This window comes from Apus apus, chromosome 2, assembly GCF_020740795.1.
Source record: "Apus apus isolate bApuApu2 chromosome 2, bApuApu2.pri.cur, whole genome shotgun sequence".
Lineage (NCBI taxonomy): Eukaryota > Metazoa > Chordata > Aves > Apodiformes > Apodidae > Apus > Apus apus.
The window spans coordinates 465087-491963 of record NC_067283.1 but is presented as its reverse complement, the minus strand read 5'-3'; the positions used below and the strand labels follow the sequence as shown (position 1 = coordinate 491963).

General features: G+C 45.0%; 1 protein-coding gene across 7 annotated transcripts in view; it reads right to left on the bottom strand.

Moving 5' to 3' along the window:
* Window positions 1–26276, bottom strand: part of MAP4 (microtubule associated protein 4) — a 159193-nt gene extending 132917 nt beyond the window's left edge. For 4 of the 7 annotated variants that reach the window (XM_051610984.1, XM_051610985.1, XM_051610988.1 and 1 more), the window contains exon 1: window positions 26154–26275. The gene's annotated coding sequence lies outside the window, so the exon portion shown is untranslated. Of the gene's footprint in view, window positions 1–26153 lie in introns of all 7 variants that reach the window. The other 3 variants (XM_051610991.1, XM_051610986.1, XM_051610990.1) reach the window with 2 other exon arrangements.
* Between the last annotated feature and the right edge of the window lie 601 nt (window positions 26277–26877).

Sequence of the window (26877 nt, the reverse complement as noted above, 5' to 3'; positions counted from 1 at the left end):
TTCTTCAGTAGGAGCTCGATAAAAATGTAAAGGAATTTAAGCAAGACCAAAGCATCTCTTTTCACAGTTGAAGAACTCTGCTGCTAACAGGACTAAATTAGCAAGAATTAGCTATCCCAGTCGCGTTCCCAGCAGCACCTCTAGCTTCCTGTGTGGATGAGCAGTTCTGGTGAAAGGAGTTCTAATTGGGATTCAATTTAAGGAGAATTGTGATTTCTGACCAGTTCCTTCCATGAGCACTGAAGCACAAGAAAAACTGTCTTCCACATTCAAGTTTAATCATCTTCTGAAATACTTATTTTGGAACAATTCATTGAACAGTAAGGCTTCAGTCTAGCCAAATTACATCTAAAAATAAAGGTGTTGAGAATTTAGGAATTCTTCCTACTGTGACATATAACCAATACAGATCCACCCTGACTCCCGTCATATGCTTTATTTGTCAAAGCACATGCCCACACTTGGACAGGGTTATCCAACAACCTGCCATCTTTTTGGATAGTAGAGACCAGAGATGGGCACTTTTAATGATTTGAGATGTTACTGGGCTTCATGAAGTAAAGATTCAGCTGCATGTCCATTCGAGGAAGCAGCAGTAAAAAGCCAGTCTTGAACTCTGAAATAATGAAACATTTCAGCTGAAGTACATGCAACTGAAGCTCCTCCAGTGACTATTTTGCCTTAACTGAGGCTGAACACTCATGATCCCATGAGGAGGACAAGGAGAAAAAGCAGCTTTCATTATTCAAATTTCACTTGTCCTCTTAATGAAAGGCTGCTACACGGATGGAGCTTCCTGATATCAGGAACAGGAAGGCTACCTCGATGTCACAGGTGACACATGCCCAGGACCACGATGACTAAGCAGGGGCTGTATTCACACTTGTAAAGCCTTACTCTTTAAGCCATGTAGGTGGCTCCTGGGAAGGGTCTTGGTCCATGCTAGCTCTTGACAGCATCCACCAATGTCTGGAAGAGTGCTTTTGCCCTAAGGCCAAAGACTGCAGCAGGAAACATTCTGCAAACAAGCAGCACAGACGCTGTGTCCCAGCACTGCCACAAGTCCCCAAGCATCATGTAATTCCCTGGTACAGCTGGAGATGCCAGACCAGAAGAAGCTTTTACTTGGTGACCTGTTTTGACATGCACGTACTCCCAGTGCCTGGGAACTCCAGCAGTCCAGCTCATCCTCCTCTACCACTACAAAGCAAACACCACCAAGGAAGTCCCTCCAGCCCACAACTCTGTTTCTTACAGTAGTTTGCAAGGTCCAAACTCTCAGTGCCATTAAAAAAAACAGACTAGATGAGGCATTATCATTTTTGCTAGTCTTGAAAAAGTTTTTATAGCCTCTTTGCTCTAGATGGCTCTTTATCTAAACTGAGTGCCTGGCACACCTGTTTTCTATGAGTTGTTCACTGGGAGGCTAGCACGGACAACCAGCAACTGGCACATATTCTCCTCTGTAGGTCTCCTCTATGCCTTCCCAGTGTAAGCCACCCATCCATACCAACCCCAGCTGAAACAGAGGGTTATTCCCAAACCAACTCCCTTTTCACTCACACTGATTCCATTCTTATACCTCTTTAAAAGTTGTTTAATGAGCAGTTGAAAGTGTGAGGTGACCTTAAGTTTTCACCAGTGCCTAACCTACAACTGCCACCTCTTTAACCTGAAATATTGCCGAGCTGACTTGTGCCTGGATCCTTGTTCTGTCACTCCCTGTGATAGATGCTGTTCCTTTAGCTGTATTTCTCAACTGCATCTTCCTCTCACTTTGCAGAACAACTTCTTTGAGCTCCCTCCTATTCAAGCTGTAGCTAATGCTTCATTTTTGCTCCATGGAGGCAGCCAGTCACCCCAGACACAGGCAAAGGAGGACAAGGAAGAAGCATCAGGCTTCCAGCTCCAAGTCATAAAAGGCACTGCAGTCCCCTGCCCAGCAAACACGACTGAAATAGGTTTATTAGCCACATTGTAACAAGCTTTTCAACACGTAAAACAAAAAGCATCCTTCTCTTAGTGATTTCATCCACAGTACATCCTCTTAGAGCAGCAGTGAAGAAACCTGTGACTTTCCCACAGCCTCATCTGGCAAGTCTGGAGATGGTTCAAGACCAGAGCTGCTTTCCTTCGCACTTCCACCAATTACCAACTCTCACTGCACAGACCAAAGACTCAGTGGAGTGGTCAGTGAGGCACTCTTACACTTCAAGATGAATGCACACCAAACATACCCAGCTGCTGGTGTACCCCAAAAGGAGGACAACATCATCTTGCTTGGACTATGAAGCACTGTCTCTCCTTGACTTCAGGAAAGGCAAACCAAGAGGGAAGCTGCAGGTGCCAAAAGCAATTTTACAAAATTAGACCAGATGAAAGGCTCCTGGCTGCACTGCCAGCTAACACCCTAGCATGGGCAAACAGGAGAGAAGTTTGGATTTCCTATTTCTTTGGGACCTTGGAGACTGCCTCAGCAATGACACGTTACCATGGCAACAGCTTTAAAGCAAAACAATTATTGAAGGAGAATTCTGAATCGTATCTGACATTTTACTATTGTAAGAAAGCATGAAAATTCATGAGACTTAAATCTACTTACGTTTTCAAGGTTGACGCCTGCCAACTTTGATAATTTAAGTGCCAGAGTTGCCCGAGAATGCCTCCTCACTTACACCCAAGCCTCCTGCAGAGGTCAATCCTCCTCTTATATCACTGCTGCCCCAGGAGCAAGCGCAGTATGGGGAGGATTATACCTCTGGTGCGTATGGATGCAGCGATCAGGACAGGGCAGGGAGCTGCACACCTCCAGGTCACTTTTCAGGGCTACTCTAATTGACTTCACTGAGCACTTAAGGTCTCAGCACATCTTAAAAAAATGCACCCACCAAACTACTGCAATTTTTATGGGAAAGAATCCCCAGAGAGAACAGCAGGTGCTCTTGAAGTTGAGGTTTACGTGGTGCTTGTGAATGGGTCATTTTATGGGGACGTGAGGATTCAAATGTGGCAGGACTATTGACCTGTCTTCTTCATCCTGACTTGCAGCTGCCCTAATCTTGACACAGAAGTACCTTTAAGACAGAGAGATTTAGGATTTATTTAATCCTCTGATTGTCAGTTTGGAAACTTATAATTTATGACAGATTTTACATGGAATGCTTGGGGGGAAGACAAGAAAAAAAACAACAAACAAAAACCAAGTACCAAAATGAAGAAGAACACACACTGGCAGCCTGACCAGCACCCTGGGCACAGAGCTCTGAAAGTTCATGTTATTTAAGTGGGTTCTTTTAAAAAAAACAAATAAACAACATAAATATAAGATCTCAATGAGAAAGGTCATCTATATAGACCAAATCCTTATGTCCAGATTTACTCTAAATAACACCAGTACCTGAGCAAATCGTTTTGACAGGTTTAATAACCAGCATTTTTTACGAGAAATGTTTAAGATGTTTAGGAACACATACAAAGAACTGAAGCAGCCATTAACCACCTCCTTAAAAATCAGTCACACCATCACTTCTGAAGTTGAGCAAAGACTGTTAGACAAATCCATCAATAGCAAGTTAGTATCCCTGTTGTTTACAGTGATCTATTTTATGAACTAGCTGTTTTTCAGACACAATTCTGTGAGCAGTTCTTCAGGCATCACAGGCAGCAGAAAGACAGATGTGCTTGTTGTCCCTTGCACATAACAGGCACCAAAAGAAATTTCTCCCCTTTTTCAAGAGGAAAAACAGCTGCAAGGAATAGAAGGAGTAAGGGGGGGAATAAATAAAACCAAACACACCCCCATATAACACTGCCACTGAAGTGCTAGAAATGCATGTGCTTTTCTGCTTGCTTTTTGTGAAATCTGCTACTGAGCAGATGCTACTTTACAGGAAATTCTATCTTCCCTCCCCTGGTACCTGTTACCTTGGCACACACGAGCCTCACAGCTTGGTTTCCAGTGCCTTGGGTCTCTGTTACAGAAACTGGAGATGATGCTGAGCAGAAAGGCTTGGAAGGGTATGAGCAGCAGGACTGGTGTCAGAACAGCCAGATAAGAGCTTATTAGAAACACCTAACACTCCTCATTAGTCACAGGTGAACAAAAGCATCCCAAGGGCACACACCACATGCACCTATTTCCCAAAAGAGATGGAAGGAGGAAAACTGCATTTCCTCTGTGTACAAAGGCTCCTGGATGAATAAGGAGAGATGGAAACAATAATTCCCCTTGTCTCCAACACTTATCTTTAGTCCATGCCAAAACTCTGTACTTACAGATTATAAACATGACAGAACCTGATTTTTCTTTTACATTTTCCGTATCAATTTCCGTCTCAGTTTTGGGACTGTTACTTAGACAATACAAATTATGCATCATCATAAGCTCTTATTAATCAGAGGGAATGCTACTTTTTTTTTAAATTATGCCAGACAGCAATGCAAGTACACCAAGGAATACCTTTTAAAAAAACAAAACCAACGGTAATCTTTATTTTCCCCTGCATAAAGATAACAGATTTAGAGTCTCTGCATCATCAACAGATTTCTCTCTGCATTCTCGAGAGCCAAATGTTAATGTTGATCAGAAGGAGGAAGGCAAAACAAGCATTTAAACCCAGTGCACTGACACATGGTCATTACTGCTTCAGTGCTAGAAATGACTGAGCTTCCTTCCCTGTCTGCTTTTCTGGAACCTGCTACTACTAAATCTGCTGCTGCCTTGCTCATCTCTGAGACAATCTCCATCCATCTCCCCTGGCTGGAGAGGAGCAATGAGAGGAATCAAGGCTTCCTCTGCACCAGGTGGGGTTTGCAGAAACACATCACCTTGCTGAGTACAAAGTCAGAACTGGTCAGGGCTTAAGAGATCCACTCCCTTGGACAGCTGGATATTTCAAATCTTGCTATTTCAGAGCCTGGATTGCACAGTGAAGAGTTACAAATCCTCACTGTGGTTCTGTAGCCTATGAAAACATACCCTGCTCAGCTGTAATGGACACTGTAAGACAACCCTGGCAGGGTTTGTTGTTGAGTTGAGGGTTTTTTTCCCTTTCAAGCTAAAAAGCCTTTCCAGGAGTCATGGCACCTTGGGTTAGGTGGAGGGAAGAAGTGAGGACAGCTCTGAGGAATCTCCAACACACAGACCAATCTCTCCAGCCCCCACAGACACAAGCACTGGGTATTAAGAGGGTGCAGGGGAATAAAACAAACATAATCCCATTATTTATCACCAACATTTCAGACTTCCAGCTACAATCAGAGCAACTAAGAGTGGATTCATTCTGTAAGGTGTAAGCAGAAAGTGATATCCATACCTGATGAAAGGGGAGAAGGGGAGATAAAGGTCAGAACCGTGTAGCCAGATAGGGTTAAGATCATTAACATTATTTGCCTTTTCAGTTTGCATATCACATTTCCAAGGTATAAAGAAGCCCATCTTACCCAAGCTTTTGGGGTGTTTCCTAAGTCTGAATGTCCTACTGCAAAGGAAATTTTTGTCTCTCCCCAAGAAGAGCAATTCTTGGGAGTTAAGATTGAAAAACAAACAAAGTAAGTCAGTCTGTAAAACGTAAGTTTCCCTTTTTTACAGGTGGGCTAAAAAATGAAGAAGTCAGAATAAGACTCAGTGCCAATTTCTGAAGGGATTAAACATGTGGTTTGAGCTGGAATATGTTCACATACTCTGCACCAGAACTATGGCTTTTGTGGTTTTTAGAACAGTGTCACTCCTTAGTAAGCTCAACACAAAGTGACTGGGCTTGAAATTACCTGATCAATCCTGCAGATGTTTATTTACAACTGCAGAATCATATTGAATTCTTAAAGCTAACAAAAAATTAACTGGAACAGAGGAAGAACACTAATTTCCCATGATGAACTGCCCCCAAAACCAGATTTGCTCAATTCAGTGTGAAGCATGATGGAGTCCTAGTACCTACCATCAGATGATGACAGGTTACAACAAGGTGCAGACAGCCATGCTAAAACAGAACAGATGAACAAATTGTTTCAAAATCTGAGACATGGTACACATAACGGTGGATTTGACACAGGCAGGCTCTTAACTGCTACCCTGCAGAAGATGGCTACAGTGTAAGATCATTCTTCCAACGTTCACTCTGCCCTGTGATGCACTGTTAAACATTAGTTGCCTTTTTAAAAAAAAAACAAAACAAACAAACAAAAAAAAACACCTTCAGTAGTTATGGCCACGGCAAAACCAGCCAGGGATGTGGAGGACACAAAACTCATGCACTTGTATTTTGCTGCATTTTTGCAAACTGCTATTCAATCACAGTAAATTAGAAGTGAGATGGAGAAAAACTAGGAAAAAAAGTGAGATTCTGTGTCTTAGAAGATTCCTTCCTCACAGACCCTGTTTTATTGTGGTGAAGACAGAGGAGCAGTATTAGTTTGTCAGTATTACCACAACAATCATACCAAAAACAAAGGGAAATTGATTGAACTGTTCTCTCAGTTGCTTGTTCTGTGCTTATCAAGGAAACCAAGAGCTGCTCCGGAGATAGAACAACAGCAGCAGCAGTTTCCCATCAAGACTGAAAGCAGCACAATGTGCATTACTTCATTTCACAAATCAGTGCAGACTGACTGCCTTAAAAACCTCAAATAACATCTTCAGAAATCCAAAGCTACACAAGTAAAATAAACATTGTACTACGGGGATAAAATAAATATTGCACTGTGGCTGAATGAAAAAAAATTCCTTTGTGAAAATGCTTCAGGCATACCAAAAAAACTTGTTTCCAGCACCATACTTAACCTGTATGATTCCTGTTTCTCACAGCTTTTGGAATTACAAAAGCTCTGCAGAGCCACAGGATGCACAGGAAGCCTACATGCTGGAGGGAGCACTCACACATACTGGGCACATCTATCCAGTGCAGCAAGGTCTCTACTGACCAACAAAACCATTCTAACAGCTGCACTAGTGCCAAAAAAGTAATTTTCTAATAAAAAAAATCCATCCCTCCTCCATACAGGGGACTTGAATCTAGTGCCTTGCCTTGCTCGAGTGTGCAGGTAGATTACTCAGGGTGACGGTCCCAGAAGAGCTGAGGCTTGCAAAGCAAGGAGAGGGGCAGGGGCCCCAGGCACACGTCCCTGACACTCTCCTGTGCTGAGATAGCTGATCAAGGGCTTGTCAGGCCAGCTCAACCCATTAAACCCATCAGGAAAGCTTATCAGTCTCATGTGTGGGCTCTTACTGCAAACACCACCACCAACAAAAAAAATTACACCATCCTGCTTTTGATCTGAACAAGAGGGGTTGGATCTACATGATCTTTATGGTCCGTTCCATATGATTCAGACTCATTAAGAAGACAAAAGCTGTTCCTATATTCATCCAGAGTTCCACTTGCAACCTGGCTGAGCCACAAACCAGCCAAGTCCTGCCACTAAAGCTGCTCTGAAGAAGGGCAGGAGCCCGCCAAGGTGGTGCGGAGCAGAGCCATGCCCGTTGCTCTGCCCCGTGCCCTGCTCAGCTCCAGCTGCTCTTTAAAGACACCTGGGAGTCACTTCTGACCTGGACTTGTCTGCATTTTTATTTTTTTAAGATTTATTTTAAGCTCACTGGCTAGATTTAACAAAGCTGTTTGACTGCTGCGTGAGAAGAGCAGCCCTGCACCTGCAGGCTCTGCTCCCAGGCATCATCACCACTCCTGACACATAAGTAGGAGGGGCACAGCATGAATCCCCCGTGTCACTTCCCTGGCAGCCCCAACAAAACAAAAAGTTGTATGAACAGCTCTGCTCCCATGCCACCCAGGGCTCGGGGATTTCTAAGTCAACAACATGTAGGTGAAACAGTCGCTCCTGCTGCGTTCAGATGCTGTTGTGACTCTAAAAACACAAATCGATTCTTCCAGCTCTTCTAAGACAAGTTCCAGCTAACAGGAAGACACGTAGAATATGCTGACCATCTAAAGAACCTGAAGGTGCATAAATCTATGGGACCTGATGGGATTCACCCACGGGTCCTGAAGGACTTGGCGGATGAAATTGCTAAGCCTCTGTCCACTATATTTGAGAGGTCCTGGCAGTCTGGTGAGGTTCCCTCTGATTGGAAAAAAAGGGAACACAGCCACTATTCTTAAAAAGGGGGAAAAGGAAGACCCAGGGAACTGCAGGCCAGTCAGTCTCAACTCTATGCCTGGCAAGGTCATGGAGCAGATCCTCCTGGAATGTCTGCTAAGGCACATTGAAAATAAAGAGGTGATTGGTGACATCCAACAGGCTTCACTAAGGGCAAGTCATGCCTGACCAATCTGGTGGCCTTCTACAACAAGGCTACAGAGACGGTGGATGGTGGCAGAGCAACTGACGTCATCTACCTGGATTGGTGCAAGGCATTTGACACTGTCCCACATGACATCCTGGTCTCCAAAGTGACCAGACATGGATTTGACAGATAGACCCCTTGGTGGATAAGTAATTAGCTGGATGTCTACACCCGGAGAGTTGTGGTCAATGGTTCAGTGTGCCAGTGGAGGCAAGTGGTGAGTGGTGTCCCTCAGGGGTCAGTATTGGGACCAGTGCTGTTTAACATCTTTGTTGGAGACATGGACAGTGAGATTGTATCCTCAGCAAGTTTGCTGATGATACCAAGCTGTGTGGTGTGGTTGATACCCAAGAAGGAAGGGATCCACCCAGAGGGACCCTGACAGGCTGGAGAGATGGGTTAGTGCCAACCTCATGAAGTTCAACAAGGCCAAGTGCAGGGTCTTGCAGCTGGGTCAGCACAACCCCAGGCACAAATCCAGGCTGGGAGAAGAACGGCTGGAGAGCAGCCCTGAGGAGAAGGACTTGGGGGTGGTAGCTGATGAGAAGCTGGACACGAGCCACCAGTGAACGCTGGAGCCCAGAGAGCCAACCCATCCTGGGCTGCATCAAAAGAAGTGTGGCCAGCAGGGCCAGGGAGGGGATTCTGCCCCTCTGATCTGCTCTGGTGAGACCCCACCTGGAATACTATGTACAGTTCTGGGGCCCTCAGCACAAGAAAGACATAGACCTGTTGGAGAGGGTCCAGGGAAGAACCAGCTCTGCTATGAAGACAGGCTGAGAGAGTTGGGGCTGTTCAGCCTAGAGAAGAGAAGGCTCTGAGGAGACCTTTATAGTGGCCTTCCAGTACTTGAAAGGAGCCTACAGAAAAGCTGGGGAGGGGCTTTTCATAAGAGAAGATAGTGATAGGACAAGGGCTAATGGTATTAAACGGAGAGAGGAGAGATTTAGGTTAGATACTAGGAAGAAATTCTTCACTGCCCAGGGAGGCTGTTGATGCCCCATCCCTGGAGGTTTTTAAGGCCAGGTTGGATGAGGTTTTGTGCAACCTGGTCTAGTGATGGGGTTCCCTGCTCATGGCAGGGGGGCTGGAACCTGATGATCTTTAAGGTCCCTTCCAACCTTAATGATTCTATGTTGTCCCATACAGGATTCCATTATTTTCATACTTCTCAGCATTTCATTAACTGACAGAAATTGTTTGAATTAGAGCAGACTCCAAACTTCCTGGCTCCCCGTACACACTGATATTAAATTTTAAGCTGGAACCAGCATGTGGCTCTCAAAGGATCCAAGGACAACAAATAATCACACAAGGGTGAGAAACAAAGAACAAACCCAGTGAAAACTACAACTTCCAGGTTTTTAAGTTGAATTAGAATTAATCAAACACACCTTGTTCCTGGCACATCACTGAATTCTAACTCAGCAAGAGAGACAGATACAACTGTCCACTCCCTAAAGAATTGCTGCAGTCGAGTAGCTGGGGTTTGCTCTTCTTCAGTAACGTTCTCCAGTCAACAACACATTTTAAATCAACAATTTTATAATTTTAAATATGGAAAAAGGTAGAAAGCATGTGTCATTTCACCACACACCACTTCTAGTAGCTTGCACTACTGAATAACATTCCATTGCTTGCAGAACTTGTACTGAAAGTCAATCGCCTCACCCCCAAACGGCAGACAGCAATGCCACGTTGGAGGGGTGGGGAAGAAGGGGTCTCCTCCCAATGGATTAATTTGGGAAGGCCAGAAGAGTTCAGCCACAGCAGCAGAACACACCGACAGGCAACCTTTAGAACATCTCAGGGTTTGCTCCGAGCATCACTACACAGCAGCTACAGGAGTCACTAAATGCTGTGCAAGCCTGACAAAGTTAACCTAAGGGAATGTTAGACAAACAAGGCTTGGGTCTAGTGGGAGGTGTCCCTGCCCATGCAGGAGGCTAGAGCTATATGAGCTTTAAGGTCCCTTACAACCCAAACCAGTCTAGGATTCCATGATAAATGCTCTAACCCACTTATGATGCCTGCATTTCTTACTCTGGCAAGACAGCAGTTCAGTGCAAAATACAGGAGGGTGAATTTAATGCAGAAGCCTTATTGACTCACTGTACTAAGCTTTAAAATAACTTTAAAACTAGGACACTTGGGATCACTGTTATATAAATTTTAATTAAAATATTTTGTACAGAATCTTAAAATTAGTGTGACTGCCAGGAAAATTAGGACATCCAATTCACAGAAATCAGTTCTTCCTTAACCCACCTGAAGATTCTCTCTTTGTTCTGAACTGAAGAGAAAAGGTCTACCCTGGCACCCCCTCCCCACTGCTGGGCGGGCAGAGCAGGCACTGCTCCCTCCAGCCCTGCCAGGCAGATCCCTGGGTGCTCAGCCCTGGGTGCTCAGCCAACCCACAAGCTTTTGTTTCAGCAAATAGTTGGACCATTGCACAGTGACGGGCTGGTCACTAGGATGAGATCATTCCCAACAGCAAACTTCATCAAAAAGTGTTTTGTTCCTTGCTGTGGTACTTCAGAAAGTTAGTTCTGTTTCATGATTAATTAGTAAAGATGTTTTACAGAGAGGGTCACTTTCATATTCAGGAAATATCCAGGATCCCTCCCCCCTTTTTTTTCCTCCTACATTTCTACCCCTTTGGACTTAGAATGCTTATAAGACATTACTACATTTTTTGGGCCAAATTATTAGAATAATTAGGGAATTAATTCTGACAAGTATTAGAGGGGGCTGGGGGAGGCTCTGTGTTTTAGTTTCTTTTCTTGGCATTTGAAAGCAGAAACACTTGTAGACTCTGTTTACATCACTTCAGTAAGGCTTTGCATTTATCCAAAAAGAAAATAATCTGAACTGCCCACAGGCTGAATAAAAATAAAATGTATGGAAGGAGAAGGCTGCTGCTGCACAAGGCAGCCTTGCTGAAGGATGAGCAAGAAAAAGGATAAATATAAAAGCAGTGACCATAGTGCCATTTAAAAAAAATAATTTCCCCAATAAAATTCAAATACTGTTCTTGGACTCCTCAAATTCAGCTCAGAGTTGAGACAACCCCTTTCAAAATATCTGTTCAACAAGGATTACACCACCTGCTCCAATGCCTGTCAGGCTCTAGACAGCCAAGTCCTCCATAGGAAACTTCACTCAGCGTTTGGAGTTCTGCTGTTGCACTTGGCTGAGGGCACTGGGAACTGCTGAATCCAAATATCCAGTGTATCTTAGATGTTTAAGTTCAGCATCCTGGCACAGGCCTCTGGAGGAGCTGACCCCACACACACTTGAGCACATGAAACACACACAGCCACAAGTGGAAAGAACATCAAAGCACTTCCAGTCTCCCCATTCTAAGTGCCATGAGCTCCACACCCTGGGAGCTGGAGACCCCAGGTCTGTCTCCTCCTCAGCCTGAAAGCATCCAGAGCCCTGTACCCCACTCCTGGAAAGCATGTTCCCAACCAAATCTCTTCCACACGCACTTCATGCATAGAGGGGTCAATTCCTACGTGTAAGGTAAGCCCAAATGCACAAGCTGAAGTCTGAAAGACCAGCCAGGCTGTATCTGTCTGTCCCCTCCTACCCAAGAGTTCCAAGTTTTGACTTCTCTTTCAAGAACTGTTTCTGTGCTTCATGGAAGAGGCTTGCTGGATAAAAACAGAAATAGTCCTAAGGATATAAGCCAGAACTCACAGCTCCTGACACCTCAGCACGCTGCTCACTTCTCTGCAATGGATCATGCTGCTTTTTGAACCTCCTTCCAGATCTTCCCAGTATTTCACTCCAGACATGCATGAATTCTCACCTTGGCTACATGATGCAAAAGAAAACTGGATGCAGGATTAAGCTTTGCCATTGCATAGCACAAAACTGAAACAAATCAAAATGCAGTGGCACTTATTAATTACTAGATTACAGAAATTAAGAACAAAGGCAATAATTAGATGACCTGTAGTGTTTAGGAATCAAAATTAACTCTGATTATGAGCTATGAAACGATCAACACCGCAGATCTCTAGCCAGGCAGCGGCTGCCTAGTCTCAACTCTGTAAAGGAAACACAGACGGTTCAGAAAGTTTCGCCCTGTGCTTGGTTTGTTGTTTCTTTCCCCCAAGCATCTGCCGCCTGCAATTCACTCCCCTCCGCAGCCTTTCAGCTTTAGCTGGACGGAATGAATGAGTCACTTCATTAACCCAGAGTTTACACAAAAGAAACGTGAAAGCAAGAGGCTGCCTTTAATCACATCAATCCCCTGAGCATCTTGAACACACTGAACTCTTCTTTTTTCTAAATATGTATATTTATTTTTTTAAAAATAGCAGACTAACAGAATTAATTTAATAAAAACAATTCACAGGCAGCCTCCAGGCTACAAAATATAAGATTTGAGTCAATTCCATACTACAGTCTACATCCCTGTTTGGTAGTTGGAAGTGGCCCCCTCAGTGTACCCCCTCCCCCTCTTTTTCGGTATTATGCTTCTGACAAGTACAATACAAAGCATTTAATCTAGAACTTAAGGCTCCTGTATTCTGAAAGACTAAAAGAAAACCTCTCAGAAGAGATAAGGAGGGACATGAAAGCGATCAGCGCGACCTGCAAGCTCCAAGTGTGATAAACTCTGCTGAGGGGACAAAGTAACAACAGATTAAAAAAAATAATTATTTTTTTTTTAGAGAGAGACTTTGGAGCTGGGTTATTTCCTCAGCAACCCCAGCACTTGCAGATTTACAGGTTATTTGCCTGCTGTGAACAAAAGGCACTTGTGGTTGCAGTAGGTCAGTGCTGGGGGCACAGGTGAAGGGACTCTGAAGAAGCCACACTGAACACATTTTGATTATTTTTTTTTTATATCTGCTATGAACGTAGGGAGAGTAACAGTTTCTTACTGACTGACAACAAAAAAATGAAAATAACCAATAGTGACTCACTTCACACTATTGCTATTCATGCTACAATATTTTATCCCCCCCCCAATACATTCAATTTATTCCTCTTAGCTAACATTTTTTTCTACCCCCAATCCCACAAAAAAAAAAAAAAAGCTCGAATCTAAAGCATTAACAGAAGTGCTGAAAGAAAACTACTGTGAAAGTCTGATTTCAGTAAATGGGAAGTGTAGCTGGTGGAAATGCAGCTTCCCTTTGTATTTTGACTTCTCTTAATACCCAGTAACAGCTTCAGCTTGATCCAAAGCTTACGTTGCATAAACTATTAGATCCAAGAATCTTTTCTTTGAAAATTAAAATAATTTAAGGACAGAATGGGGATCCCCCAAGTCACTTTAAAAGTTACCTTCCTTTAAAGGTATGGGTTAAAAATTCAGTATAGAGAACAGCACTACCAGGGTGATCTGTGTGTGCAAGGTACAACTCAGGATCAGAGAATGCCTCTATTTTACTTTCCTGTTTCAGAGCATTGTTTACAAATCTGCGTTTACATTTTATTCCTCAATGTTTAAATTGTGAAGTTTATTTTAGGTAACACTACAACAGTTTAGAGAAATGCATGGGTTTACAGTTCTGCAATCAGGATGCTCCCATGCACTTCTATTTCTAGGTACTCGGTGTGTTACCTCTTGCACATTTGCAAGATTAGTTCAGCACAATGAGTAATTTTTAGAGCAGGGTTGCAAAAATAACTCCCACTGAGACATTTATGATATGTTGAAGACACATAACACATCAGGCCTGACTGCCCCCACTCCCCTTCAGCATTCAATACATTGACATCTCTTCAATTAAGAAAAATAAAAAAGACCAACATTGAAATTACTGAATAGCACAAACCCTTACTGTAGAACATACAAAAAGAGCAAATGCATTTTAATTCCACACAGATTTTTAAGAGCAACTATTGCACTCTGTTATTTCCCGTTGGACCATGTGATTACATCAGCACCTCAAAATGTTATCAGGAGATGTGAAGCTTGCCAGAGATTTCATTTGGGAAATGCAAGAGGCACAGTCAGCATATCTGGCTGCTGAAAAATAAGGATACAGATAAATTACATACTAGTGAAAACAAACATACCTCAGACCCAGAGGAAGAAAATCAGTTTAATTTTGATTAATCTTGGGCAGTTTCAAGGTTTCTACAGGCATATCACAGCCAGGAAGCAGTTGAGGGTCCTTTCAGGAACAACCATGCACAAAGGCAGCTGTTACTACATATTTTCTTGTCCCACAGGAGAGCACCTTGATTTCTGGAATGACCAATGTGCTTTTGGGTTCTACTACCACAGGACTTAGAGCAAAGCTGACCCAGAAAAGGCTTTTAGAAGACAGACAGAGGGATGGTCTCAGCTAATGACTCCAGAATGGGAGGTTTACTCCCACAAATTCAGGCTTCAGAAATTGTCACTCTCAACCTGGACTCCACACATGGATTTATTACCCCTACAGAAATTACTATGTCCCTTTTCACCCTGTACAGGAAAAAAATTAAATGGTACCAAAGTGATGCTGCCATTCAAGAGTATCCCAGGTCCCAGAGCTTACCAGCACACTTGAGCTCTGCCAAAATCTAGGTATGTTAACCTCAGAACGTACCCCCAGGAGCTATGAATATGTTATCTACAATGCAACCTTGCTTCTTCGTATATCTAAGTCAGATTGAAATTACAGTCCAAAAGAAGTAAATTCCCCCACTTATTTTACTGAGGATGACACTTTAAATTGTCAGCACTGCTTCAAAGCACAATGCTTGAGCACAGGTTACTGAGGAAGCAGGAGAGAAATAAACAGAACTGGGAACTAAATTAATGGTGATCTAGTTCACTCCCCCCCTACCCGTATTCCCTCTTTGAGGCAGGGAGAGACACAAATTGGCACAAAACATAATAGCAAGAGAGAAAACAGATTTAAAAAAACAACGAGCAAGATGAGAGAAAATTATCTTGTTGCACAATAAAATGTGAATATCTGGAGTTAATCACATTTCTTTAAAAGAGCCTCCTACAAAAAGCACTCACAACCATTATTCCAGTTTAAATCAAATAAACACAATCAACATTCCAGTTTAAATCCAAAAAGCATCAGCTTTGCAAGAAGAGGGGGCACAGCACAGAGTGCAGTGTGTGTGCGCAGCACTGGGTTGGAGCTCCTCTGTCTCGCAGCAGATGAGGATGGCTGGGCACATTCAGTGATCCCTGCCAGAATCCACCTGGCTTCTCTGGGAGTTTATATCCCTGCCTCTTTACCACCCCTGCTGAGCAAAGGTGAACAGCTTCAGGAATTCCAGTACTGCCCTACCAAGAGCATAAAAAGACAGGTGTGACTACCGACTACTGCATCATTCTTTGTGAGGTTGCCACACTAGTGAGGGGGAACTGAAAATGCAGGTGGAAGAAAGGAATTCCCTGCTCTGGCATTACTAGGGAATGGGGGGGAGAACAAACTCACACCCTCAATTTAAAAAAAAAAAATAATAACCTTTATTCACATCTTCATACCAAAAAAACAAAAGCCAGCTGAGCTCTTAAGAGTCTCAAACCTGAAGACACAACATGCTCAAGAACAACACAGCAGCTTTCTGAGGAGATGAAAAGTATTTTGGGAAGAGTTAAATCTTCTCAGAGGAATGCTGGATGTGCACTGTACAGCCCTGTCCTTACTGCAACCTCCCTTCCACTGCCCTGACCTGGTCTCCCTTACTTAATTCCGTACATGTATCCCTCTCACTTTCCAAAGAGAATTCAAGTTCCTAATACACTCCTGAGCATATTTTCTCTTCTCTGGTCTAACAGTCAGTTACCAAAATAACTTTTCTATTCTCCCAGTGTCATTTTTGGACCATTTCCTACTCTCATTATATAACCATGGACCTCTGCTTTAAAAGGGAACCTCATTTTATCACAGGAAGTCAATCCCGCAGGGAAAACAACATCAAGAAGCCAGCAGCACGTTTAAGTAAGAACAGCACCAGCTGATGCCAGCCAGAGTCAGGATTTCCAGGAGTGCTCTATTAAATTACATGCCCCAATCAATCCTCCAACAGATTTTTTAAGAGGTCTTTGGAGCAAAAGAGAAAACCACCCCACACTGAATATGTTCAGAGGGGCTATAAAAAGGATCTGGTCAGCAAGGAGCACAAATAATGGAGGAAAACAGCAGCACGGGGCAGATGTGAGCTCAGCTGCTACAGACACAAAGAGCAGAGAGAAGCAGAGACAGCAGCGCAGCAGTGGGAGCGGAGGAGAGAGAAGCTGCAGCACAAACATGGTTCACAGGAATTAAGAAAAAATCCAATCAATAATTTAGAATTAACAGCCTTTATCAAACACATAAGGAGATGTGATGAACACCATAGCTACCTGCTGTGAGTGGACAATTTCAGCTTTCATTGTTTAACGCCTCACGAAGATTTCCCAACCCCACGTTACCAGACCGATCATGACTCCAGATGCTGCCAGCAGAGAGGAGAGACTAGAATGAAATGCAAAATTCCACTGAAGTTACAGTCTCCAGCAATAACCATTATTGGATGCCGAGGAGCCTGCAAATATTATGTTTAGAGACAAGGATGTGCCCACGGGGTGTCTTTTAGCAACACCAGCCATTAGAGGTCATTTGGCAAGTTAAATATCTCAACTGGAGAAAACTTAAGCTTGGAATAGCAAGGAGTTTATTTCTGTTCCCCAACTCTTCAAAATTCGTATTTATTCATGACAGGAGAGGGACATTTCACAGAAGCTTCCAGCAAAGTCCAGATGTAGAACTATTATTTCTAGTAAAGCCACCATTATTTTTAAGAAGAAATACATGCCTGAAAATGCCTGAGGCAATTTATAATTTGCCTGAGGCAAATTATAGGGTCTGTCCTTAAAAGTGAATTCCCAAGCTGAAAATAGGTTGGACCAAAAGTAAATAAGCTAAGGTTACATCAAACCACTGCTAATGCAGATATACATCCCTATAAATCCAGTCAGCCATTCACCAAATTACACCAGTGCAAGCTACTAAGAGGGTCACCCTGGGACAAATATGTAATCCCCAATGTGACACTTGATCCTATTGCCCTACATGCTCTCTCCAAATCCCAATGCAGAAAAAAAAAAAGTATGTTTTACCTTAAATGACCAGTTAAAAAAAAATCTGGCCCTCAAATTGATATATCCTTTAATTCCCATGTTGTAAGAGATTAAATTGGTTACAATTCAGCTCAGAAAAAATAATATATATGCTTTAAGTATAAAGATGTCCTGGAAGAAGCAACGCTGCAGATGAGGTACATTGTCTCTTTATAGGTAAATGCAAGTTTGTTACATAAAGCAGAGGTTGAGCCACCCCCAGCAGCCTACAGAGTTCCCATCACCGTGGGGTCACAGTGGAAGGACCTGATACATGTACTGGGTGACAAGTGTGATGGCATGTCATCCCAAAAGCATTTTGTGCCAGATTTAAGCCTTGACATTGATCCCCAGTTCCATGGACACCCTGGTGATGTCCCAGCACTTGGTCTGTCTGTGCTGGTGTAGGTGGGACCAACTCCCACCCAGCAGCTTCTGTGAGCCCCTCAAATCACAGGTATTAATTGCTGTCCTGATTAAACGTTTCCTCTGGAATCTCAAGACCATTTTAAAGGTTTCCTTTCACATCCCACCTTTCTTTTCAGAGGTTTCTCTTTTCCTTTTTAGGGATAAAAAGAAAACATTAGCAGATATGAAGTTATAACCAAAGCAATACTTCTGAAGCTGATGCATCGATAACTTATGTTATGTTCTACTAGATCCCCAACATCAATATATTTAACTACTAAACATCTAAATCATTTTAAAATCCACAGCTCCTGTTACTTCAGAAGTTTGATTCATCCAGCTATTAACATCTAGAACCCCTTTTCTAATTGCTTGATTAATGACCAAAGAGAAAAGCAATTCTCTACCACCACAAAAGTCAAAAGGAAGGAAGAGCTGGGGACTCAGTTCTGTCTCTCGCTCTCTGCTTCTTGAGTCTGCAGAGCCTAATTTGAAGCCTCTGCTGGAGCTGGCTTGTGGATTTTTGTCTTTGTGCTTTTCCAGTTACTTTCACTACTGTTAATTATGTATCTATGGACAGCAGAAAAACTGTTCTGAGATTCCTTTAAACCAGTGGAGAGAAGCACAGGAACATCTTTAAAAAGAGCACCAGGCTTAATAAAAACTGCAAAAGAGAAAGAGCCTTTACAGAGTTGGAAGACTGAGGGAAGTAGAATACTCAGGGCTTAAAAATAAAAACACAAAAACCCACCAAACTTCACACACACGAAAAAAAACACCAAAAAACAACCCTGAGGGTCATCAGAAAGAGATGAGAGGACAAATCTGCAATCAGCAACAACCAAAATAACAGTTCCCAACTCAATATTCATGTCTTTCCTGTTAACACCACTCCAGCCCAGCAGCGAGGGCCCGCAGTGCAGACACTCCTCAGGTTTCAGGCAGGAACTGAGCACTTGCAGTGCTGTAGCAGTGCAAACAGTGACACTCCAAAACCTTTCCCTAAGCTGCTGTTTGCAGTAAGGTTTTCCTCCATATTTCCAACAGCAATTCAGACCCAGTGCCATTCATGATTTCACAGGACTACTCAAGCGTAGATGGAGCCATACTTACCCACATGGGAGCAGAACACGTGAGAACTTCCTGAGCAGACCTCATTAGTCACTGTCAGGAGCACCTACTGGAGCAGGGGGACCTTTAGCCCAACCCACGACAAAGAGCCTGTCACCAAACACAAACTTCTTCTCCTTACTGTGCCCAGTCACAGTTAAACTAACAACAGCTAGAAGCTTAGAAAATGCACGCTACTTTCCAGAGGGGATTAAAGGAAAACTGTCACTAAAGCACAACTTTCAGATTTCCATTAGCATCAGGGCATGCCTGGCAGCTACAGTCATTCCAGTCGAAGGTACAGATGGTTTGAGCTTGGATTTTCCACCCCAAGCCTTCATCCTTTGCAATGCTCTTATCCACTCCTGCCACTGACAGTGCTTCTCCACCACATTTTCCCCAACAGAGAGCCAGATCGAGGTATGTTTGGCATCCTCTTCTCCAACTACTTGCTTCCCCTTTAACAAAATTAATGCTGCTCCTAAAACAGTTCTAGAAATCCCACCTGATCACTGACCCATTTCACAGCATGGATGGTTATGTTGGCAAAACAGCATGATAGGAAGTGGAACGTGGAAGAAGGCTGGAACCTCAATCCAGGTTTGTTATAGAAAAGAAAAGCTGTTACATGGAAACAAACTCTCCATATCACACTCCTAGAAGGACAAACTGCCTGAGTATCCAGAGCATCTTGAGTTGGACCTACCATGGTTAGGGCAAGAAACAAGTGATGAGTTGCAGGGGGGAGAAAAGGGGAAAAAAAACCCACCCAAACAAGTAAAAGCACATTTATGTTTTTCTGCTCCTTTCAGAGGATTTTAAGCATTTCAAACAGTTAAATTACATGTGCACATATGCTACAAGCCTCGGTTTGAGAGCTGAGGGTTCCAAACCCCAGGGGGCAGGAGGGACCAAAACCCAGCACACTGCAAAGCAGCACCCCCAGCTCCAGAGGGTTTTCACTAACAAGTAGGAATTGATCTCGTATTCTAGCACTTCAGGAGCAGTAACTCAAGAGTATGTAAACATACTTTGAAATTCAGCTGATAAATGCTCCCGAAGTTCTGCTTTGTTTAAAGCAAGTATCAACACCCTAAATTCGGCTGAAAAACAGCTTTCCAGGATGATGTAGCTCCAATGCAATTTTACAAAAGGAACCATGACTCACTCCCAGGCGGGAATGTGTTGGAAGTGGATGACCTAATGCTCAGAGAGAAGCTGGGTTTTTTTTTTCAGAAAGATCTAACTTTAATATGTATGGGATCTTCTCCACAAGTAAAATTTTAAGGGAGAGATTTTGCAGAAAGGAATTGAGAAAATTACCTCCTTTTTGGCTTTTCTTCCCACTTCTTGCCAAAACCCTGGCAGCCTATCTGCAAGCAGTCCCCCTTTAGCCTTCATTTCAGTCTAAACCCAGTCACCTTTCCACAGAATTCCAGCTATGCACGACTCTCTCCAGCCCATTTTAGGCCTGGCCATTAGAGGCAAGGACAGGACTGATCCAACATGCCGACCAACACCAAGAGATCAGCATCAAATGTGGATGGAGGTGTTAAAACATTCCTCCATGCTAGATATGAAACACTAGGAAGCTACAAGCACTTGACTGACTAGCAAGACAAGCCTACTTCATGTTCAGCTGGATTCCTGGCAATCTTGCTGAGGATCCTCTATCTGTGAAGGGCTGATTTGTAAGATTTTATGTTCAGCCAGCAGCTGCACGGCTTACTGAAGAACTTGCCTGTTATAACAATATCAAGCCCAGAATTAGTTAACATATTTAAAAGCCCAGTGACCATCCCTTGGGCTGGAGGCTGCATTGTTCTGAGTCTGGTTTATGCTCATACTTGCAAATACTCTGGATAAAAGGGGTGAAGTGTAGGTGGAGAATGGGAGTGAGTGACACAGGCTAATCAGGTTTTTAATCATGCTAATGGATGTGATTAACTGCATACTTCTTCCTAGAGGCTTCCTGCAGCAACACAAGGAGTAGCTTGATAGCCAGAATGCAGGAGTGAACTGCTCATCCCAGTTTAATCTCCAGCTGCACCATGTGTGTCACGTCATCCGGCACGCAAAGGTATACCTAATACTTAACCTTATTTCCACCCACATACCAAATCTTCCACAGTGCCAATGCAGTAATTTTGGGCAGGGTACAAAGACTCCCGACTTGTGTTTGTCTACACTAAAGTCTCTTTACAAAAAAAGTTACAGCTCCAAGAGACTAGAAATCTAATCCTCCCAAAGGAAAGCTAATACAGGGCCTACTGCATTACACAAACCTGCCTGAATAATGCAACTACAAGTGGTTTGTTTTGTTTTCTAGTTTTGTCCAAATCACAGGGACATTGCCAGCTTTATCTCAAAGTTAGTATCTTGCTAGTCCTTGAGAGAACTGCTAGTTCAGTTGCTGCCACTCTGCCAGGGAAAAAGTCATAAGAGGCCAGGCAAGAATTAGAAGAGCAGTGAGGACCAGTCTTCTCTAACCATGAGGAGGTTGAGTGGGCAGGGAAGAAATCAGACCCTTCCCTCCCCATTTCTAGGGAGGGATGCATGGAGAGCAACTGAATAGATAATCCCCCATCCTCCAACCTTCCAGCAGGTATTTCAAGGGAAGAATGTGTACTATGGAGTTGGAATATACCACCTCTAACATGCACATCCATTTTCTATCTAGGTAGTAGATGACACTTCCCTTTAGCACAGGGTCTGCCCTGTTTTCTTGAGCAGTAACTGCAAACATTCTGCTCTCAAGACACCAGCACTTACAAGATATGGGCTTGTCTGACAATACACATAATTTAACAATTTATTCAGAGGAATCTGAATCTGATCTTGTTTAGAAACAAACCTGCCAAACCCTTAGCACAATCCTGAGGTATTTTTAAAAACTGCTAGAGCTTAAATAACTACTTCAGCATCACACTAACACCAGCCCAAAATCCTTTGTGGTTAGAACATGCAGTAAATTTAAAATGCAGACGTTTCTAACATTTAAATTTTGGAAACTTTAGTAAGAAGCCACCCCAGGAGCAACACAGGGCACCAGTATGAGCTGTTTCATTCATATTGTTACCAAGTTAAAATCCATATAAAACCTACAGCAACTGATTTCACTGACCTTTTCCTCCCACAAGAAATTCTTCTACATGTGCAAAACACTAAGCCATGAAACTGGCCTCTGAGTTGTAGGAGGCTGGAGAAGGAAAACATGGGTTTGCCTGCTGAGCAAGCCTACCTGTAGGCATTATTCATATGGGCTGTACTTTGTTCAACCCAGCTGTTATGCCACCTCCTCAAGAGCCTGATCCAAAGTACATCCCTTTCTTCTGGGAGATGAACTCTCTGGAGCAGATGATAGCAGTGATAATGGCTGAGGAACAAGACTCAAGCTGTTCTGCCACCCTTCTGTCTGCTGTAATCACAGACCCCTGCATTTCTCTGATCTACAGCTGAGTATAATTTCATTTGCCTTCAAGGAAAAAGAATGTGCAAAGAAAATCACTTTAATTGCACTGTCAAGACACAAGGAAGCCATGGACACAAATATTTGACTAAGGAAGAGATTGATCTATTTTAGCTGGGGCAGGAAGCATAAACGTAAAGCCACAGGAAGTCACTATCTGCCCTTCAGAGCAAGATCAGCTTCTTCAGGTTTGCCTTTGAAACTCCAGAAGCACATACACAAAACACAATGGTTTTCTGCCTACAATCAGACAGGCAACACCATGATGAGTAACATACCTTGAACTCATTCTCTGAGAAGGAGACTGGAATTTTATCTTCCAATCTATGTCTGGACTAGCAAAATAAATTTGGGTTTTTTTCTGGACCAAAACAAGGTATAGTTACACACTAATTGGCTTTTAAGTAACCATCACTTTCATTTGAATTGCAAGTAGCTTGAATTCATCTTGACAGGCTCGTACCCTGTCTGACCAGTGGTTTCCCTTAGTCATAGGTTTGGCATATATCAGAATCTGGAAGCCTGCACATCAGTGCTATGCACAGAGAGACAAATGTGGCTTAAATACTGAGTTATTAGCTGAAGATATCAGTGGAGTTTCGTAAACATGAGGTAAGCTTAAGAATAGCACAGAGTGCCAACAGTGATGGGTCCAAACTACACCTGAACTCTGCAAGATTTCAAATCTGATTTCATGGCTCAGATCCATTTCTTTCTAGGGAAGAGAGGCAACCACTGAAATACTACAGGGCCTGGGACCTCAAATATAATTACAGCTCCATTCACCAAAATGAAGGCTGCGTCAGCCCTTTTGCAAACACCAGAAAGAACATGCAATTCATTTGTTTAAACTGAGTATTCATTAGACTTCATCAAACCAGCTTCAGACTGGAAATCAAGTCATGTCCCACACTCCACAGAGCCCTACTTACTGCCCCTCTGAAAAAAACGAGTTGCTTCTATTTCCGTTGCACTTCTGGTGCACAGGTTACCTTGTGCTTATGTTATTGAAGGTGTGGGGGGTGTTTAATATCATGAAAGGAAAAAAAAAAACAGTTTAAGCAATACTTTGGTGTTTAAAGCCTAGACTCAACTGCTAAGTGTCCCTGGAAGGGGACTGAATGAGCACTCTAAACCCAAGTACTTCAGAAGAAGCACTGCCATCTTTAAACAGCACGTACCAAGTACTGCAAGGCATGGTCTGCACAGATACCAGAGTTAAGTCCAAGTTGCTTGCACCAGTTTGTGGGAGCCTGTCTGGGGATATTCACCTCCTGGTCTCGTTGTTCCACTTCCCACGATGCCCACAGCCAGCGCGCACAAAGCAGCGGGCAAGGCCTGAAGAGAAGCCTCTGCCCACACCACCACACTACTCACAACCTTCAAAGTTTCCCACAGACAAATTAGGCAACTTGTTAAAACAGATCTCCAGATACCCTGCAAGGCTGAGCAGTTCCCACAGCCGAGCCGTGGCGCTCAGCACTCCTCGGAGCCTGCCCAGGGATGACCAGCTGGCAACATGGGAACTGACCGACCAAGGCATTAGCTTCTCAGAAACAATCTGATAAAGTCAGATATTAAAGCTCCAAGGAGCATCCGCTGGCACAAGTGTGCTGCCAACAGGCCTCCCGTCTGTTCTTTGAGGACAAGAGTGACTTAATCCTCTCCTAATATCACCAGAGGACTCAGGGGAACGAGGAGTGACCCACAAAACTGTCCCCATGGCAACACTCCTCCCTAGCTAAACTCGCAGGGCCCTGATCTTCAAACTACTGACACTGCTTTGTATTGCTTGGTATTTCCTTGATGTCATTTCTGCAGGGACACACAATACAGACTTAATATCCATGTCCCTCAGTTTTAGAGTCAACAATTCACAAACAGATCAACTATTCTGCCTTCAAGCTTATTATTTGCCACTAACGTGTAATTATTACCAAAGAAAAGAGAGGACACAGGACATTGCTGCTATTGCAATAGCAAGCCAGTTAAACTCTTTTTAAAAACTGAAAAAGCCCATCTCTTCTGACGTAAGGAGGGCAAAAGAAGATTCAAATTGAATAGAAAAAATGAGTCCATGAATCCTCCAAATTGCATCTGAGAAGACAATCAGAAGTTTCATCAGTTCTCATTAGGAAAACCAAACAAAGAGAAACTTAAAGCAGTTTTAACCCAGGCAGTTCAGTCCAGCCAGTATCACTTACCACAACTGCATTGCTATGTTGAATGTTTCTGAGTTACAGTTTATTTGTCTTTCTCAAATAAAGGAAAAACTAACCAAGCTACAACAGTACCTTATATATAACACCAATAAAACATACATTATCAGATGGAATAACCAGGCCCTGGCAAAGGGGAACTAAGCTTTGCAGTTGCAAAACTCCAGCACAGTCCTGTCCTTTGCAGCATCACAGACAGAGCCCTGGGCAATGGGGGCACAGGGAGGCACTGAGCAAGGCCTGCTATTCCACAGGCTGAAACACTGAGGAGGCACTTAGGTGTCTATTATATTATTCAAGAAGCCTTTCAGTTACTCTGCTGAAATGGTATGCTGGGAAGAGCAGAGTTCATTGAATGGAAGATTCCAGCTTTTAAAAGAAAAAATAAAAACGAGCAAACAGAAAAAAGCCCCCCACTCATGTAAAAAACTAAAATAAAATAGTTTATTTGTTAAATCCATCAATCGGAGGAAAGAAATAAGAGAGGGAGCAATGAAACTAAAGAGTTATCAGAAGAACCTAAAAAGAACCAAGACCCAACATCTAAATTCAGGTTTAATATACTCATAGATCATGCATTTAACACACCCCTCTCCGAGGAGCAGAGTCCACAGCAGAGCACACGACCCACAGCAACACACGCTTGGGAACAGCGTTTGGCAGCAGAACAGCATCTTCGGAACCAAAAACTGGGCTGCTGGCGAGTTTAAACCCCAGACAGTGATCTTACATCACGCTGTAGTAAGCGTTTACTGCCTAAAAAACTCCCAACTGCTCCTTCTAAACCAAGTTTTGCCCATCTTGAAAGGCAGCCCAGCCCGATATAAATAGACAGAAGCGCTGGAATCAGCCGAGGAGCGGGCAGCGCCGCGTGCAGGCCCCGCGCCCGCCACACCCACCGCCCCGCGCCCACCCCTCTGCTCCCCCGCTGCAGCCCAAGTACCCCCTCACGGAACGCCTCTGCCAGCCTCGCCGAGCGGGGATGGGCGGCGGTGAAAAAAAACCGCGTTACAAAAAGTTTTGAGGTCCCACCGAGAAGGCGGCGAGCGGCAGCGTCACCCGCCAGCAGAGAACGCGTTTCCGAGGGGTGCGGGGCAGGCAGCCGGAGCGGGGCTGTGCCCCAGGCAGAGCTGCAGCAGCCCGCACCCGGAGCCCCTCGGCCTCCCCCCTGCAACAGAGACGCTCCCCGGCAGCTCCCATTTCCCCGGGGATGACCCGGCCGCAGACCTCGCCGGACAGATGCCCTCTTGATGCTCCGGGACTTTCCTCCCATCTCCGCGCTCCGTAGTTCCCCTGTCACCTACCGCGCCGCCGCCCGGCCCGCCCTCCCCCGCCGCCCCTCACCAGAGACCCCCGAGCGCTGCCGCCCCCCCCCCGGCCCCCCGCGGCTTCATGCCCCCCGGCCGCCCCGCACAAGGGCGAGGCCGCAGCCCCCCGCGCCCGGGCCGGGCCGCCCCTCCATCGCCGCAGAGGGCGCCGCGCCCTCTCCCCGCTCGGAACGGGGCGTCCCCTACCCGCTTCATTCCCCACCCGCAGCGCCGGCCCCGCCGCGGCGGCCCTTACCGGAGGCGGAGGGGGCGCGGGGGGGGCTGCCGCCGGGACGGAGCCGCCTGCCGAGTGTCACTCTCCCCGCGGGCCCGGCCGGGGAGCAGGAGGGAGCGGAGCGGCCGCTGGCCTCACGCCGAGCGCACTACCCTGCTGGCGGCGGGGGCGGGACCAAGGCCGCTCCGCCAATGGCGCCGCGCCGCGCCCGCCGCCAGCCAATCCCCGGCAGCGCGGGCGGCGCGGGGCCGGGCGGGGCTGAGGCGGCGCCGCGGTGACAGGGCAGCGGGGTAGGGTGCGGCGCGGGGGGGGGGGGGCGCTGGGTGGGGCCGGGCCGCTCGGGGCGGGCGGGGGGCGTGGGGGGGGGGGGGGGGGCTGGGGGCTTTGGGCTGAGGGGGCGGGAGGCTGGGGGGCCATGGCTGAGGAGAGAGGGGGCTGGGGGGGATATGGGTGAGGAGAGAGGGGGCTGAGGGGATATGGGTGAGGAGAGAGGGGGCTGGGGGGACATGGATGAGGAGAGAGGGGGCCTGGGGGGATATGGATGAGGAGAGAGGGGATCTGGGGGGGATATAGGTGAGGAGAGAGGGGGCCTGGGGGGGATATGGGTGAGGAGAGAGGGGGCCTGGGGGGGATATGGATGAGGAGAGATGGGGCTGGGGGGGATATGGGTGAGGAGAGAGGGGGCTGGGGGGACATGGATGAGGAGAGAGGGGCCTGGGGTGACATGGATGAGGAGAGAGGGGGC